Source organism: Syngnathus leptorhynchus, chromosome 18 (assembly GCF_054491065.1).
Source record: "Syngnathus leptorhynchus isolate UIUO chromosome 18, UIUO_Slep, whole genome shotgun sequence".
Taxonomy (NCBI): Eukaryota; Metazoa; Chordata; class Actinopteri; order Syngnathiformes; family Syngnathidae; genus Syngnathus; species Syngnathus leptorhynchus.
The window spans coordinates 3,840,697-3,860,038 of NC_141212.1; the positions used below are offsets into that span (position 1 = coordinate 3,840,697).

Consider the following 19,342-nt stretch of genomic DNA (forward strand, 5'->3'; position numbering starts at 1 on the left):
AAGTCCAACACGGGAATATGAAAACGCTTCGGAAGCGTGAGGAGCATGTCATTAGGTACATTAGGAGAGGAAGGAAGCCCGGGCTACTTAAAGGTTGAGCTTCCCTGTCTCGAAACCCTAATCTGAAACCACAACTGTGTCTCGAACTCTCATTTGAAATGCCCTGGCTTGAAACCCTAACGTGAAACCTGTACTCATGCTTGAAATCGATGTGAAGAGGCTCACCGTGTCCATTTTTCATCCTTCTCTGAACCACTGGTGAAATGACAGTACAAGAAGAAAGTTGCAACCCCGTGGAGGAGGAGGAGGAGGCCCAAACAGCGAGTGGCGGCAGCACCAGATTCAATTTGCAAGCCCAAGCGCCTTTCGCCGTCTCCGCGCATTTGCCGTCTAAGTTGCGTCGGCGCTGAGAAAACCAAAGCATATATGACACGGCGGAGATTGCTCTGTCCAAAACGCAATCATCCAGAGGCGGTACCGCGCCACTGATGAATTACCGCGGCTTAGGAAAAGACAATGACTTGTCAAGCCGGACGCCCATGGGCTGTCCGGAGGCCCGAGGGCGCCGTTGTTGCTGCGGACTCACAACACTAGGAAAGTAAGCGACGGGGGGGAAGCTAAAAAACAGCTTCCACAACAAAAGGCAATGATAGCCTAGCGCTAGCTTAGCATATTATAAATGACACAAAGAAGAAGAAAAAAATTCTTCGTAAAATCAGACCCGTCTCAGGATGGAAAGTAATGCTGTGTCTAATTCTGGCTCGAGTTTGTCACTTGGAAAATAAGAGTGACATCGTGTGTTGTTTCTCCTTGCTCAAAACAGAGCAAGAATTTAAAAATAGATATGGCGAGAGGTTCGGCACGGGGTCACTGGGAGTTGGCGGCACAGCAGTCATCTTGATAACAACAGGCAAGGTGGCGTAAGAGGAGCGACATGCCCGCCGGGCGACCCCCTCCAGCGGAGCCGCGCTAAAGTGCTGACTCGTTGCGGGCCGGTGGAAATACGCGGCGGTACGAGCCCCTTCCCGCTCATCAAATAGTAATGGGCCCTGTGCTGCGGTCAGGTTGCCGGGGTGGGGGCGGAGGGGGGGGATGCGACGAGGTCACCTCACGGTCACTAAACACAACGAGCGAGTACAACGGGGCACAGTTTCGGAGAAGACGACATTTGACGAAATGTGTTTTCTCTTCGTCATGATTGTTTTATATTGTCAGTTCGCTCGAGTCCCGGCTCCAGTTGCAGTCATTGACACATAGTTTTCCTCTACTCCACTACAAATATAATGAATTATTAACATATTAACCGCCTTGTCAAATGCAAGCAGTCAGGAACGAGATTGCTTATCACAAAATAATTCACACTAAAATCTCGGAAAAGGGTCGCATGCTAACCTGTGGCTTTTTGAATTCCGGATGTCAGTCAGCGACGTGGCCTCCTGACAGTTTTTGTACATGCCTTGCGGACACACTTTTCCGTGTCTAGCGGCTAAGCGGACAAATTAATTCTCGATGACACCGCGTGCGTCTGAACGGTCCACGGGAGGACGAGCGTATCTAGACAATTCGGTCTTGCGCCCGTGCCGGAAAAAAAGCATCAGCCACTTTGAACAAGTAGTCGAAAAGCGAAGGATTCTTTTTACGCGGCGTCGGTGGGAAGAGACCTTTGCCCTCGCGGTAAAATAGTGGCAATTATGAGAAAGGCAAAAATTGGATAAGCTACGAGTTCGATTTTTGGTTGTAGTTATTGGTTGGACACCTAGGTTAGATTTGAGTTGTACTGCTAATTTAAGTTTTTTGCGGTTGGAGTTCTCAAAGATGACAGCCCTGACAACCCAGCTGGTGTGCGCTTACGCTCCTCCAAACAAAAGCAGCAGGGTGCTCTGTCAACATCCACGAGGAATCCCCGTGTCTATAAAACCGCTTCTCCAGTTATTGGTGTTCGTTTTTCTTTTTATGTTTTTTACTTCGAGTCAACTGAGACGCTAACATTGAGGCTCGTTTTGGTGCGGAGGGGCAAAAAAAAAATGAGCTCGCGGCTCACAGCAGAGGGGGCTCGGGGCCATCCATCTCTGCTTTCAAGAGCGTTGACAAGGTCACAGTCCCACCGGGTGTGAGCCCTTGGGCCGTAACCACGGACACGCAGACAAACTAAGAGCTGTCACTCAAGCAAACGCGGTCACACTAGATGGCAACGGAGGATAGCCAGACACCTGCTGTGTGTGTGTGTGTGTGTGTGTGTGTGTGTGTGTGTGTGTGTGTGTGTGTGTCCGCACCTTGGGAGATATCAGCAGACATTCAGAGGACACACCAAACACTGACTGCTGACAATGAGGAAATGTCTTCATTGCAAAAAGGCTGGGGGAAAAAAAAAAAAAAAAAAAAAAAAAGAATCGGGCACATGCATGAGCCAGAGAGAGATTTTGGGATTGAAAAATGGTCAGGTTTTAAGTCGGTTCAAAATAAGAGACGTTTTGTTGAAGAAACATTGCAGTGGTTTTCCATCCATGCCAGAGTTGTGTGCTGATCTTTGACCAATCAAATTCCCCAAAGAGGCGATTGTGGGGAAGCAAAATGCTTTTAAAACTTTTAAACAGACAGAAAACAGGTCAAAGTTGAGGCCAAATATCACAATTAGAAGTTTTAGCCATGTCTTTTTCTTTATCTGGAGACGAGTGTGTTATTATCAAAAGGCAATTATGGATTTTTAAGCACAGCAGAGCATTCGTTGGAGATTTTCCTCTCTTTTTTTTTTTCCGCAAAACAAAACACAAGTGCGAAGTTGGTCTCCAATAAAGTCTCCACACTGATAAATAGTCTGCACCGGGACAAAACCAAATAAATTATTCAAACGTATACCTTGCTAAAAACAACAACAAAATGAAAACAGAGTGTTTTGTGCTTCTCTTCGGCTCCCACGTTGCCATTGATCCGCTCCCTGCGGCTCCTCGCTCGCTCGAAAAGAGCGTTAGTCACCCGCAGGCCGGCGCGCTATGTCGTGTTTTTAAGATTTTATTTCACAGCGGCAAGCTACGCTCGGCAACGCCGGGGTAATCAACTTAAAATCACAAAGCGTCGTTTGGTGGTGCAAGTGAGAAAAACACCGCCTTTAGCTGTGTTGGTGATCGTCTGGGCCTTTCGCGACATAGCTTTGTTATTAATTTCCGTGCAGATCGTAACGATGAACATAGAGGATTCTCATCATAGTGTGACATTGTTCTTATCCTTGGCCTAGCGGGGTTCCCGTGTAGCCAAACAAGTTTGGGCGCAACGTTTCCTGTGTATAAAAAAAATGGGGTTGTAAGATCAATAACCCCCTCGGGCTGAGGGAGCCAATCTACATACGAAGGGGAGCTGACTCAGCGTTCAGCCTGGGGGCTTGAGAGAATGATTGCTCTACAAGCGATAAAAATGCACAGCTTTGTTGAGAACCCTCCAACGGGAGAGGACCAAGAGTGCAGTGTGTAAATAGCCACTCGCCTCGATAGACATGGGAGTCGCCCGTGCGAACGAGCAAGGTGACGGCCATCTTTGAATCCTTTGCGATGATTTTCAGTTTGTTAGCTTCACGGTAGCCGCCTCATGCTAGCATTGCAAACAGGAGCCTTTTCATTTTCGTGGAATAATGTTACGTTTCAGTTATTTAATCAAAATGCTAACCTGGTCTCATTAGCTTAGACCAGGCAAGGTGACGGCCATCTTTGAATCCTTTGCGATGATTTTCAGTTTGTTAGCTTCACGGTAGCCGCCTCATGCTAGCATTGCAAACAGGAGCCTTTTCATTTTCGTGGAATAATGTTACATTTCAGTTATTTAATCAAAATGCTAACCTGGTCTCATTAGCTTAGCTTGGAAAGTAACATCTGGATTTTCAGTTAATCGAACTAAAAGCCCTGTTAGAAATCTGCGTAGCCGTAGTTAAGCCTCTTAGGCATTTGATTGGATTGTGTTCAAATGAAAATTATTTTCTCTAGCCTCGTTTTAGTTCTAGAAGAGACATGCCTGGTCTCTAGCACATTGTGGCATCAATTTGATACGACGGGAAATCATCTGTGTCGAGGTGTCCATCATTTGAATGAAATGTCACCGCAGTATCGGAAAGTAATTGCTCGCCGGCCAGGGTTAGCGCAGGTCTACATAAAGTGAAGAAAATGTTGTGAAAACACAGTGCTATAAAGATTTTTTTGCTTTCGCCCCGTAGCATGATAACATCAAGTGTGCGAGAAAACGCCACCGCCTTTTTTGAGCAGCTGTCTGGATTTGAGATGTATTTTTTGCTCAAATGCCACCAGCCACATTGGATTGACTGCAGTGAACATTGTTGACAATCTTACATTTGGAATAAACATCAGTACTGGATGGTTTTAATTTTAATGCTACAACGAATCGCACTGTAAGTGTCAAGATGTAGGTTTGACGTTTACTTTGTAAACATGTTTGGGCTCTTTTAAAAAAAAATACAACAATCATCCCTCATATTTTAAAAATGTGTCACTTGGGATCATTTCTGCTGAAGAACCTTTAGGCACTACGGAAGAAAAATCCATTCTGGTGCCAAATTGTCTGTGATTGACATAATCCTTCATGAATCAGTCATGGATAATTTATTAATCATGGCCATCCAGACAAGCAGATGAAGAAAATAAATTTAAAAAAAGGCCTGCAGCTCATTGTTCGGACTGCGCCGTTTGTCTGGGGAACGCTACCGCTCTCTAGCCTTTTCCACATTCTCCGATACCAACGCCAAGGTCGTTCCCCTCCAGCAACCTGTAGCTCTTAATCAGCCGCATCTCTCTCATGGGCTCCTCGCAAGCTAGCGGAGGACGCTAACGAAACCCTGCATGCTCCACTGGGGACAAATTTGGCTTTGGTTGTCTTGGAGCGGGATAGTAAATTGCCGTGCAGTAGTTATGTTGTTTTAGTACAAAGTCAAAAAAAACATTAGGGAAGACTGGGTTACCAACATTTTTTTTTTTTCCCCGAGCAAATTACCCTTGTGCTCCAAAAAGAGGGTGCCAAAAGTAGTATCGAAGAAATCGGTCGCATTGGAACAATTCGCAGCTTTTAATGAAAGAAATATATCACGACTATGTTTGATCCCCCAACACTAGAGTAGCAATAGTGGTCTAGTATAGCTTGGCTGTACTGGTCAGGAGTCTAATCTAAGTCGTGATTGATTGGTTGATTATGAGCTGCGTCCCAATACTTGCGTCCACGCCGCCTACATAAACACCTGATCTCTCTCTCTTTTTCTTTTTTTTCGCTGCCAGTGTTTGTGCTCAATAGCCAAGGCAGACATCTTATATTGATTGCTTTGTTTCCAGTGCAGCGATACATAATTCATCAAGCCTCACTGCATGTGTGTGTGCAGGTGTGAGTGTACAAATAGCAAAAGGGGTAAACAATCAATCAAAGTCAACACCTCCCCTTCACACAATTACCACAAGTGTTGCGGTAAAACAAGAACGTTGCACTGTTTTTGGTTCGGCCCGTGTGAGAATATTAGACAAGTCGTGCCCTCGCGTGTGGACGAGGAGAGTCACTCTTCGATGAAAAAATATACATGGGGAAAAATGTATTTGTTGAATTAGTTAGTTGGGGAAAGAAGTTCATCATATAAGTCAAGGCCCCACTGTCAATTAAAGTCCAGGTTCGTTAAAAGAGTTCAAGAGTCTTGAAGTTGAAATTGGTTCGGGGCCTCGTCGGTCCCCGAAGGCCAACCATCGCGATTCCCGACCCAAACTTGAACGCGGTTACGAATCGGCCGGTTGGCGGATCGTTTCGGATATGAGCTCCGGCGAGTGCAAACGGCGCGTCGCCCGCCATTCGCAGACATTGATTAATCTCATCAGGGACCGAACTGGACACAGCAGTAATAAACTGCAAATTGTCTAGCGGAGCTCACATCAAATCAGCGCCACGGGCGAGCCGGGCTGCCGTTGCCGCCGCCGCCAAGAACAGGCATGTCTATTCTGAGCTTTAATGCAATGGAGGTAATTAAGTACGTGCTAAACAAACTCGTTTGAGCGGAATCGCTAATAAGTAATAAACAAGCGAGACTTTCTGTACCCGCTCTTTGTCCCTTGATAGGCATATTCCAAATAAAACACGCCCACGCTTGGCGAGAGATCTTCAGTGAAGGCCAAGAATAATAATTTTTTTTTTTAGATTTTCGTTGAAACGGTAGCATCTACAAAAATGAACGAACACTTGACTTCATTTTTTACGGCGAGCGCACTGCTTCAAACCGGAGTGGCTGAATTTCTAGTCACGCTTACCAGGATGTCATATTGCTTAACTTGAGCTAATGCCTGGCGCTAGTTTAAGAACATCCAAAATGTCACTAATGGACACGAGTGCGCCCATGAAATATTAAACAGGCGGAGAGAATCTAATCCTAGACTCAATTGAATAAATGAGAAAATATATTAGATTCATTTATTCAGTGACTCATTTGTTCGCCGGTGGCGAATACCAGACTCCTACGACCCACAGCTAGCACAAATACAATATAATTAGTTCATATTTAATTTCAAGTCAAACAAAAAAATTCATCTTAAAAATAAAAAATGATAAAGGACTAATTCGGGCACCATTATGCTTGGAGTATCCTCAAACCATTCACAATCTTTTCAAAGAGTGCCTTATGTCAAATGAATTGTCAGAATAAAATTCCAAAAAGCGATTAATGGGACGATTAAGCCCAGAAATATATATGGTGTTGATCATCTCCTTGGTGGAGGTAATGAAGCCATCCAATAGGCAACAGAAGGATCATCCTCATGTTTTTGGCATTGGCATGTGGACGAGGTCGGCGAGGCGAGCAGCGGAGCGGCAGATGGTTCGAGAAACACTGCCACCGATTCCGTCCAGCCCAGCTGGGTGAGTGTACTTGGCCGTACACACACACACACACACATGCGCGGGCATACACACGACAGCCATCGAACAATGTGTTTCAAGCACCTGTGCTCTTCCGGCCATCTAAAGCGAGACACCATGACGGGAGGAGATCCAAGCGTCGACATGACAAACATCTGACGGTCCAAATTGGAGCCCTTCACCGAAAATCAAGTCAAGGTCAAAAACCCCTGGCTCATTATTTGAAACACGTGCTTGGAAAGGAGACACGGGAACGACACCACATTAACAGCATTCCAATTATTTTTAGTCAAAGGGGAACTATCGGAGACACGTAGAACGCACGAGTCCTACTCGTCTACTTTTGAGGTGAACCCAAACTGACTCGCTCAGGTTTTCACATGGCGGCGTATCGAGGAGGAAGACGAAGGACGGCCCTTAGGCCGGCTGACCTACATCTAGACGGAACGGGGACGATATTAGCACGGCAATTAAAAGAGATGACAGCCGTTAGGCCAGGAGAGGTACGGCACGTCGTCCTCTCTCTCGAGTGTAATAGCTATTGATTTTTGGCACGGGCAAAAACAACACAGCCTCGAGACAGAAAGGCGAACCAAAGAAAGGGAGCAAACAGGTGAGTTGTAAGGGGAGGCGCTCCCCGAGGCTCTGCTCCCAATTCGCTCCATAGATCAGAGGACCAACTGAACAAAATTGTTTGAAAAGTAAGGAAACAAGAGGAATGTGGTTTTTTTTTTTAGGTTTACTCAAGAATATGGCTCCAACTCAATTGTCTCCATCACATGTCCATCATTAGAACAGCACCACGGACAAAATGTCTTGTCATAATACATCCAACCGCAAATGCTGATTCTGTGATTAAACGGGAGAAGGAAAGAACAAGGTCACACAAATGATTATCGGCTAAGATGACATCACCTGCCACAGTGAAAGTCCAAGGGCCTGAAAATGAAAACCCGCTCAAGACCCTCGACAACCTCTGGGGATGAAGACACCCTGTATGAAAATCAATAGCGAGTCGAAAGGCTTAAATAAGACTGCTGCTGACGTGCCGGACGTGCGAGATGAGAAAATCATTTTGGAGGACTCAACGTTGACGCAGACAACAATGGATAAAGACAACTTAGTGTCGGAATATTTTTCCCACTTTGAGGGGAACCTTCGACGTGGAAAAAAAACAAAGAGGCATTTCATATTTGCTGCAGCGGCTTTCAAGCCCAAACAAACCGCCACAAAGGGGTAAAAAAAAAAAAAAAAAAAAAAAAAGATTTGCTGGTGTTCAGTGAAAGACCAGCAGGCTCTTTTCTTCTAGTGAAGTCGTTATGAATGCGAGAGCCATTATGTTGCCTTGTTGATTTAAGCCGTGTGTCTCAAATTCAGCTCAAAGCCACAGAATTTATATAATAAAAAAATAAAAAAAAAGTCTTAGCGGGGAAATCTCAGACAAAGCAGTGTTTTACATCGTTCTCACGCTACACAACAAACAAACAATGTTGCTTACTTGAGTCAATAAGCTACTTAGCATTTAGCCAATCCCACATAGCCTTTAGCGTGGTAAGAGGCGATTTGCCATTCCAGTAATGACATGTACGCACATTTCCATCCAAAACCACAGCAACAATTGGCCAAGTAGGTAACAATGGACTTTCTGAAAATATTCCGCCTCATAAAACCGTGCAGAGCTCAGGACAGGACAAGGAGGCAAAAGCTAACATCACTTTTTCCTTCCAGATTTTCCAGCCAGCGGTTGTGGTCCACGGTAGCTGAATAAAATCACTTGTCTCAGACATAGTAAGAAAGACGCTCCTTTTAATACATGCCAGATGCATTACAGTCACTTGCCGCCGCCCTTGCGAGGCAAACTACAAGCCGGAATTCCTTCAAGCAGTGTCGTAAATCATCCGTGATGCCTCGCGCGCTGCAAAAAAAAGTGGCCATTTGCGCGCTTTATTAGCCTCGCCGGCCTGGATATGTTGCTCGGACCCCCCGCAGTGCAACCGGTATGTGTCCGCCTCTTACGATTCCACGCTTAAACACGCAACTCTCCAGACTTCCACGCTCTCCGCATTGCACATTTGAATTTCAACGAGGAAGGGTTCACTGATGAGGGGAGCTTCCACGCACCTCATCATGATAGCCCACCTTGCAGCAAGTTCAAGGGTCACCTCATTACTACCACCCGAACCCCCCCTGCATTGGCTATATCTACAATCGGGCCGTGTCAGCAGCTTTGCTCACTTGCCGGGCAATGTATTAAGTGCCCCCCCCCATTGTCTAATGTGATCCAAAGACACTCATACTGTACAATGGCTATAAAAAAAATAAAAAAAACTTTCGACACAGCTTTCTATACAATTCTTTGCACTAAAAACACAAGAATGCATTCAGCCCTATCGCAGGAATGCATTGTTACACATTCACATTAAATTCAGCCAATTAACGTAATTATTCATTGGTTCATTGTTTCTCTCATCAAATGATTGGTTGTTGGTATAAATATATATAAAATATATAATAAACCTAAATCTGGCCCAAATAGCTGTTAACCTCAAGCGCAAATGTTACCAAGCGGCCTCCCAACTGTGAGTTTACAGCAACACTGAGGTAGGCCATGTCTCCCGAAGTGCCCTGCAAGTCGTTCAAGCACGGCGGGTCGGCGGCGTGCCTTTGTGTGGCGGGTTTCTGTTCTGCGTGCGACCGGCGGAGCCACTTTTCCTCACGGCGGCGTCTTGTCATCTGTCATTACGTGAGGTAAGCGGCGAGAATGATGAGGCCTGACAGCTTTGCGTCGTCGTCTGGGGTCTCAGAGTAAACAGCGGGCGCCGCGGTGATCATGACCGTTACTTTCCAAGGTGTATTATAAAAGAAACGGATTGTGTCTGTCAACGGCGGGCCTGCCGCTGAGTTGTTTTTAACCTTTTGGGGTTTGGACAGACTGTTTTTATCTCAATTTTAGCGGCGAGGACAGGACAATTCGAGAAAATGTGGTGCGGGTTGTAAGGGCTAGCGTGTCAACTTGTACCAAAATGAATTCAAATTTTCCTTAGTTTTAAGACAATACTGAGAAATTACTTGACCATAAACCTCATGCCATTAAAAAAAAAAAAAAAGTCAAATACTTAAAATACACAAAATGTCACTTTAGCATCATTAGCATGTTCCGCTTTATCGCATCTTACCTTTGGTCTCTTGTGGATGACAGCGATGCTCATCACAGACAAATTACATCCGGCGCGTATTTTCGTCACACACCTGCGGACACAACAAAACTTTATGACGTGACATCGTTAACGATTACAAATCCAAAACTCCGCTGCCGCTATGCTCTACTCGCGGCCTATAAATGATGACAACGAGGCACCTCTTTTGCTGAAATGGACAATCTGCATCGGGAGATATATTAGCGCAATCGTGGCTATCTGGAGCCCAGATAAACGACTCTGCCGGGACCGGCGGAAGCTATCAATAAAGACGGCGTGAATGTCCCGAACATTAGCGCGCCGCGTCGGCTAATTCGATGGCGGGAAAAGGTCAAGCAAGAGGCGTACAGCTGTAGAAGTCGGAAAAGCTCTCAGGAATTGGACACCAAAGTAAAAAATGAGTGTACGACATTAAAAGATGAATAGAAAAAGTAGAGTCACCACTACAAAGGGATTGTAAAAAAAAAAAAAAGGTAATCATATAGTAAAAACATGACATCATGGTAATAAAAATGACAACACCCCAACTGTAAAACACAACATTGCGGCATAAAAACGACATTGCGGTATGAGGACATGACAGCCCGGTGCAACATCACAGTGGAAAAACATGACAAAATGGTGCAAAGCGACAACATTGCGGTGTCGAAACACGTCACGGTGGTGTCAAAAGCGCCATTTTGGTGCAAAAACAAGACATGGCGCTGCAAAGGTGACACTTGGTCTGTGCCAGAGCGCAAGTGGGAGCGCCTTCCGCTCGTCGCCAGGCTTGCCAGGATTGTGAACAAAATCCACACTGAGGGAAAAGCCTGAAGAAAGCATCACTGACGGCACGCGCGTCTTACTTCTTGCTTAAGACTGACAATCCACACTTTTTCCCCTCCAACACATTTCTACACCTACGCGTGAATAAAACACAGATTCAAGTGTTGTCTCTCGGGGATTTTCTGGGAAAAAAATCGGCTACAATGCAAATAAGAAGCATTCGGCAGCTCAAGTTTGACAGTGTGGAAAAAAAAATGAGGGTAGATTTTTTCTTTTTTTTTGGGTCGGAACGCCAGGATCTGCACATACCCGAATATTGGCCATGACAGTTTTCCGGCAAAACTTCTCCAAGTGTTAAAAGTGGAAGACTTAATAATAAGAGTGTGGAGGATGGATGGCGGCTTTTGGGATGAAGTCGTATTTCTCTCGACTGGGATGTGATGATTGTGCAAGGAAAAAAAAAAAAAAGGACAAAAGTGCCTCCTGGCAAAATCCAACCCGAGGGGATCGTTGCAGACTGGAAGAATACGGCTTCATTCCAAAAAGTAAAAAGAAGTCAAGGGGGGAGGAAAGGAACTTGTTGCAAAAAGGACCAGAGAAATTCTGAATTATTAAATGGGATGATACAGAACACTCAAAATCAGTTTCCATGATTTTCCAGCAACTATGAATTTGGAGATATATACTTGATATCATAATAAATAGTCATAAAAGATGTTTTTATGCCACAATGCTTTTGTAGAAAGGAGAGAGTGAAGAAATCAAATAGCAATAATAACGATCGCTACGAGCGGCTATAAAGAGCCCTTGCGGCGCCGGCCACCTTGGGTTTGCTGGCCCATTCTTAAAGTTTTGTGGAGTTTTGTGCATGTTTAAGCCACTGGAAATGAGATTCATTCTGTGAAAAAAAAATTCTTGAATCACAATAGGCACCTTGCAGCGGTAATTGCTCACCCCCTGAAAAAACTCATTCAGAATATAATATATATTTTTTTTAATTTTCATTTACACAGTGTTCTACCTCGATTGGAATTGTGGTTTTTCAAATGTGTGATATTTACACAATAGACCAACGTGAGACATCACAAGTAATCAGAAAAAACCTTATCGAGCGGCAGAATTAAGAAGCCTGGGGGGGATGGGGAGGGAAAAAAAAAAAGTGTAGCCACCATGAAATGAGAGATGCTTCCATTAAGTGCGGGCATCATTAACAACCTCATTGACTTCTCCCTATAGAAGTATATTTTGCCTCCTCTATGCACGATAAACAAAACCTCCAGTAACAAAGTCAGTTAAGTAACTTTAGCGGCTTGGACGGCCTTGCAGGGGGGCCATAAATCATCCGCGTAATGTTGCATCGACCCGCGCTGCCGCTCGACTGTGAAATATGCTCGGGAAAAAAAAAAAAGGCGGCTTTTAATCAGTGGAGGGCAATTAAGGCCTCGGAGATGCCATTCGGGTTCGGCGCCAAAGCGGACGCGCCCCTTTTAAATGTTGCTCCACCCGTCGGGCGCCGGCATCTGATATCCCGCGTACGTCCCGGACATGTCGTAAAGTGAGTGACCGCATCTGACCCTTCATGACTTTGGTTATCGACATTAAGCCGTGAGTGGCTGAGTAATGAACAATAAAACCGGGAGCCGGGATGAAGTAACTGTTGTGTTTTTGCAATTTATCGTCATCCAGCTATCTCGGAAAGCGTTTTCCAAAGATATTTTACGGTACGAAAACGCCAGCCATTTTACCATTTTATAAATTTCACTTATTTTCAATTTACTTCTTTCTACATTTGCATGTATTGTAACGCAATTCTTTGGTGTGCAATATTTTTTTGCTATTTTTTTATTATTACTTGGTCTATCAATCTAGCTCTCCCTGGTGTTGGTTGTAGCTGACTAATAAAACATAAAAAGCACCCCAGCCTCAATATGAGTTTGCATAGATAAATGTTATTAATCCCATAGGGTAAAAATAAGATTAAATCACCGTTATAAACAAGTTACGAGCGAGGTTTTCATTTCGGCTTATCATCTCATTCGGCGGTCGTTAATCATTTGTCTGTGGCGAAGGAATAAACACGTAAAAGCTTCTACGAGCAACACGTCTCATTTGCATTTGTGGCTCTCGACTTAAGAGGATACATAAATCATATTTGCGCCAAGGTGTGCGTGCGCATTTCTAATCGAGTCTTATTTACAACCCGTTTGCCTTCGTCATGAAATATTGGCCAAGGCCCAGCCTGGCCGGCGCGCGCTCGCTCGGCTGTTGATGAATTAATGCTGGCGGTGGATTTTTGCCTGCGTAAATACCTGCGGCACAAAAGTATTGGGGGGTCATCAATTGTCCTTAGTGATTACTTCAAGTAGCTGCTAATGACAAATACAAACATGCTCTTCCTGAACCATCGCCTTCATCAGGACAAGCAAAACAGTGCTAGCTTAAGCGCTAGCTTTTCATCACGAGTGACAAGCATATGGCGGCAAAGCCGTTGGCGGCTAGCACAAGAAGCTTACGCGACGTTCCATTACAGTGGACTTCTATTTAGGGTTTCCTCTCAATTATTCAAATTTGTGATGAATTATTACAATGAGACATCCGTGCCGCTCCGCCGGCACGCTGCATTTTTCAAAAACATCCAGTAGGGCTTAAATAGTACATGACATACGGCGCAAAGTTAAAATAATAGCGCGCGGAACATCGGTTTGCATCCCGACATTGGCGGCGAAGCGCTGAGCGGATAGACGTCTTTTCCCAAGCCGCCCGCCTGCATGCCCGGCCATCCCGCTGTGTCATCATATGAGGCTAACAGGCTTAAGTGGCCCCCCCGTCGAGACTCTCAAGACCCGGCCGGCCCCTCACCATCCGCCCTCTCTGATGGCGCCTGACAAGTTCGGGCCTCAAAGCGGGCGCTCGCCCCTGAGTATTTCCGAAGCAAAGCGTGCAAAGCTTGAGTGGGCATTGAGGAGACGATTACGGCTTTAAAGAGGCACTGGAGGAGAAATGATGCAAAGTGCGGCGTTTAAAAAAACAAAAGCCAAATGTTAATATTCAATTGATAAGAGTGTATTCCAAGGACACTTTACAGTAGCTTAATGCATCATTTTCAAAATCAACTGATTCAATTCTGTGGACGTTTAAAGCAATGCAAATTGAATTAAAACCCGGTAGGAATCTGAAGACTACAGACTTTATTCAATTAGTCAAGGCCAGGTTTCACTGCAAACATGGTGAAGAGGCATCTCGCGGTTATGCTGCAAAAAACAAAGATAGCTACAGAGACAAAGTCGCCTCGGTTCGACTGATGCCATCAACGTTGTGCCACTTCTAAAAGGCTTTCATCAACTTATTAGCAGGCGTGTCACGTCACGGCCAACCCGAGCCACTTCTATCGGACGCGCTAATCAACACGGGTCAGCATCGGGCCAATGCCTTGTGATCAATGATCGTCGCTAAAGCGATTGCTGCATGGAGCAATTAGGCTAAGTGCAGGCGAGCGCTAAGTTGGTGGCTAAAAAGGCGCTCACGTCGTTTTTTTCCCCGCCCCGACGTTTCACTCAAGCCATCGCCACTTCAGCAGCATTGTGTTAAAAAAAAAAAAAGGGGGGGGGGGTTGGAGGAAAATAAAAATTGCTATTGCTAATTAAGTACTTAATCTTTCTTTTACTTTGTTGAATTGCTTTCTTCGACTCTTGCTTATGCAAAATCAATTGTTTCAATCATGATCCAATCACAAAAGGACTAATATTGAAGTATCGCACTTAACGTTTTGCACGTGCTGAAGTGCAGGAAGACAAGATGCCCTTCACGACTCAAGAGGCGCCCAGTGATGGAGATCACACGCATAATTTGGCTTCATTAGGCAGACCAACACAAAAATAGTTTTGTTTTTTTTTCCTTCTTTCATTTGTTCCAATTATACGCAAAAAAAATATTTCATCAAACGGTTTGACTTGGAAAAACATTTATAGATCTGTCCACATGGCAACGGGTTAATATTTGCTGCTATGTCACCGAAGCAAACATGAGCACATTAAACACACACAAAAACATCTTGCGCCGCCTCCGTGTTCTACGAGCTACGCTGGCACCGCTTCACTTCTTTTATTTTTTTTCAAACTACAGCACATAACCCGAGGCCAAATCGGCGGCGACAATGCAAGAACACGCATGACGTATTAGCCCTGATCATTTTTTCCTTAACCGCTGCACGATGCCCAGAAACGTGGCACTCAAAACAAGCCTTCATCCAATCAACAGAGTGCACTCTGATTATAACGAGGATGCAAAATGTCAAGAAACTGTCATTATGTTGTGAAGACAAATATCTGTCTCGGGAATCAAAAACAACACAAACCGCAAGCATCAATGGATGCTACCATTTTGTCTTGTGGCAGGTGAACAATTCCATTGCAACTTCAACAGCACAAACATCTACTTCCCAAGTTTCACGTGAATCCAACCTCGTGGTACCTTTGTGCTTGGTGGAGGTAATAACGACGACACAAATGCCCTGGGGCAACGGTATTGTAATTTGCTGAGCAGACTGACACCGGGGGCCATGACCTAATAGGATAAATGTCTCCGGTTGGACCTCGAAATGAATTCCTCCGGCCAAGGCGAGTCCTTCGGCCGGCGTAATTCACATAAGACGAGGACAGATTACTCTCAGTGACAAAGAGGAAAGTACTGTCATACTGTGCCGTACTGTACATAGAGCAAAACTACTCACGTGCTGAGTAGTACCACCGATACTAAAGTACAAAAGTAAAAATACATTTCGATATGGATTAGAAAAATCCTAACTTGTCACGAGAGGAAAAACAATGAATTTACACCTCATGTTCAAAACAAGGCGGGTAGTTAAATACGCAAATAAAGAAAACTAGACTTCAGTACAGTGACGTACAGCGCGCCTTGGTGATGACGCTTCACCCAGCTCGTAAAAGCATCAGCAGCAAGTAAGGGGGGGTGGTGGGGGTTGATAAATCATGCTAAATATGGAAGCCAGATTATGATAATACCATCACTGAAATCAACATGACGCCTGGCGCTGACTTGGCCAAGTCGAGCGGTGACTAAATATAGACGCTGTCAGGAAGTTGCTCCAAAAACAAAACATGCATTCTATCTATGTGTGCTTATTCCAGGGGTGAGAGGTCGAGTTCCTAACATTGGGAACCCATGGTGTTAACATTATGCAAAGCCGGCTAAAGGTGGTACAAGGCGTGCAAGAAAACGTGTCGGTCATTGTTTACATCACCATTGCTAAAACAATGCAAAATGAACACTGTGCTTAGGAAATAACAATAAATCACTATTCTGACGAGTTGGATTGTGTTCGTTATGTCTTCATTTGTGAGAGTCATAGTACTCGTTTGTTCTGCACAAACGAATACTATGGCTACTATTATGACTAGTCGTTACTTCATGCAGATTTATGCAAAATGCAATAAAACATGGAGTGATTCCAACTTCCATAATAAGTACCAAATGCATGCATGTAAAAAAATCATAATATTGATAACAATAATATACAAGTTGATTAGCATCAGCGCCTGCGCACAACGTTTAATTCCATCTATTGATGCCGACATACGAGCACCGAAAGGCGCCCGCAGGGTGTCTTACCTCGCGGAGCCGCTCGCTGCTCCTCACCCCGGCCGACAAGCACCAGTAGCTGCGGCTTGTGTCCGTTCCTCAGTCCTTCTGTCGGTCCGTCGTCCCTTGCGACGCCGTTGTTTATCCGGCAAAGAAGACGGGCCGCTGGTGCATTGTTGTCCAAGTCGGTGCAGCGGAGGGAGGGTCGCGAAAAGGTGAGCGCGTTCGTCCGCGTTGTGGGTCACCGACGGCGGCCGACAGCTTGTGGCAAGTGCGCTGATGAAGACTGGAGGAAGACAGCGTGTAAAAGACACTTTACTCCGGTTCATGCCCCTCCCCTTTATGTGCAAGCGTGGTAGGCCCAAACATTGGCACAACAGCGCCTCCCGCAGTACACTTGGTAGAAGTGCAGGAGTGATGCTAGCCAACGAGGCTTCGTATTAAATCCAAGTCCTTTTTTTTTTCACCAATTTTTATTGAGATTTTTTTTTTTTATTCTGACAAAGGCCCCGTGGATCTCAACTGACTGATTGCAACACAGCTTCTCTTCCAGTAGCATTAACTTTGTGAGAAAACACAAAATAATGATTGCTTGTCCTCAGATTGGGTCGGGTGGCGGTGTTTAGAATTCAGGTGGCGCTGGAATCCAGACGGGACAGACAGTGGTTAAAAGGCTCGGTCCTATCTGCGAGAGACTATAAATATCACGCTTGACTGCATGCAAATGAAGGCAGAGACACTCCAAAAAGGTTACTTGACTAAAAAGGCTCCACACGTCTCATCCTGGAGGAAAACGTTACAGTCCGGCAGATAGTCGGCCTTTTTATCAACGTTCTATTTTCCTCTCAATTCTCTGCAGCCGTGTGCTTAATTGACTGGCCGAGGACACCATTATTCCCTTTAGCAATTAGCAAAGAGTATTGTCTCTGATATTGCACAGGAGTGTGCAGAAGGAACTTTTAGGGGTGAACTTTTTATTTATTCTTCCATTGCTAAAGCAGCAATCATAAAATTTTGCAGGCCTTCGAAAATTGGATGAAATTTTATCCTCAAGACAGCTGACGAAGGTCTACTTTCACTCAAAGTACTTCCTGCTTATGACTTCTTATGTAGTACTAAGTAAGATCAAGTAAGTGGGAGGTCTTGGGAGCGGAATTACACTAAAAAAAAAACATTTATGCTGTCAGACAGTATGTCTGTGTTGATCCATTATCTCTGTCTGGGAATGAAACGGCATTGATTCACTCTGAACCCACCGCCACTGAGCTTTTCTTTCTTCTTTTTTTGAAGGTTAATTGCTTGCCATAATGCTTAGATTCTTCTTCTGAGGAAAGTAAGACTATTCCTGCATAACAACACGGCTTTGGACTTACAGTGAAATAATGAAATGTCACAGTTGAGACGCGTCCACGTTTTGAAGAGAGTCTGAGTGCTCGGTCTTGGCCTGTTTTAAATCGTAATCACATTCATGCCGCTATCAAAGTAGTCAATGCTCAACTTTTGATTCACACAGACTTTGATTTAAGGTGGATGCCCTTGCAAAATTGTCACATTTTAGGGATTTTGCACTGAGATTCAAGTTTATTTAGTTTAGTTTCGCCTATCCCAAAAAATTATAGAATCCTTTATAATTGTGCAGAATTTTTTGGGTGATTTTTCTTTTTATTATTATTATTTTCTTTTGGGGCGCTGTCACATTTTTTAGGAGTTACACAATAATATTTTTTTTTAACTGTTTTTCTAACAAATTGTGACCTATGGGCATGTTAGAGAATGCCCATTACATAAGATAACATAATTCAACATAACCTAACGCGACATGATGAGATGACACGCATACGTATGTATGAGGCCTTGGGGAGTTTGCATTACGCAATTAGGCGTGCGGTAATCCCATAGAACAATGTCACATGTCGCCTGCGGTCACATAAACATATACTGTAGAACATAAAAGTTGATGTCCACACAAGAGCGGCCGGTAGCAGGACAACGCCAATGAAACACTTTATGGCCACGTTAAGTCCTTGACAAATGAGCAGCATAAAAAAAGGTGCTCGTGGAGCAGCACAAAATCTGCTGTACAATAAAGCTCTCTGATAAGAAAAGTGTGATCAGTTTCGAGCAGACTTTGAAAAGCAGCTTGGTTAAAAAGCTGCTTTTTAAATATCGATATTGGTTTTATTGATTTGGTCAAGGACCGCACTATTTTCAACCAAATATATAACAAAAAAATTCAAATTAAATACAAAATATGTACATATGTTTTTTTTAAGATAATGTACATTAGCGTGTCCACGTTTAACATTTCAAATACACACGGAAAATATGACCTCCCGTCTGCCACCCCATCAACGATACCACTTCACAAAACTTAACGTACTCAAAAATGTTAATATTATACGACAATATAATTTCCTAAATGATATTCAAGTCCGAATTCAATAGGCGGACACACTTACCTGGCAGGTGGCAGCCACTTACGCTAACGATTCATAGGCCATAGCAATGGCTACCTCTTAAACCACGATACGCGTTTGAAACACGATAAAGCGTGACTATAAACATCTTTTTGGAGGAAACAAATTCACAAAATACTTTTAAACAAACTGTTAACGCTGTAGTAAAAGAAAAAAGATAAAGAAAACGAAGAAAAAATAAAGAATTACTTCTTACTGCCGTTTGTGCACGTTTGCGATCGACGTCGTGGCGGTAATGGCGGCAATGGCGCCTTCTTCTTCGTTGTGTTTAGAGGCGCTGGTCGGTGACGCCTGCCGTCCTGTGGTTAAGACAGGTATTACATCTTTCAATTGGTCAACTCAAGTACGCTTTTATTTTCTGAAATTAATCGAGCGTGTGAGTGTGGGCGAGGGCCGACAGTTTTCCATCCCTGATTTACATAATAT

The 19,342-nt window shown here is 44.3% G+C and overlaps 1 protein-coding gene across 5 annotated transcripts in view; it reads right to left on the reverse strand.

Annotated features, from left to right (window-relative positions):
- Positions 1 to 19,210, reverse strand: part of klhl29 (kelch-like family member 29) — an 86,162-nt gene extending 66,952 nt beyond the window's left edge. Inside the window, exons 1-3 of one of the 5 annotated variants that reach the window (XM_085936867.1) lie at positions 19,106 to 19,210; positions 16,470 to 16,725; positions 10,056 to 10,128 (exon numbers count right to left, since the gene is read on the reverse strand). The gene's annotated coding sequence lies outside the window, so the exon portion shown is untranslated. Of the gene's footprint in view, positions 1 to 10,055; positions 10,129 to 16,469; positions 16,726 to 18,898 lie in introns of all 5 variants that reach the window. The other 4 variants (XM_085936869.1, XM_085936868.1, XM_085936865.1 and 1 more) reach the window with 4 other exon arrangements.
- Positions 19,211 to 19,342: the final 132 nt, after the last annotated feature.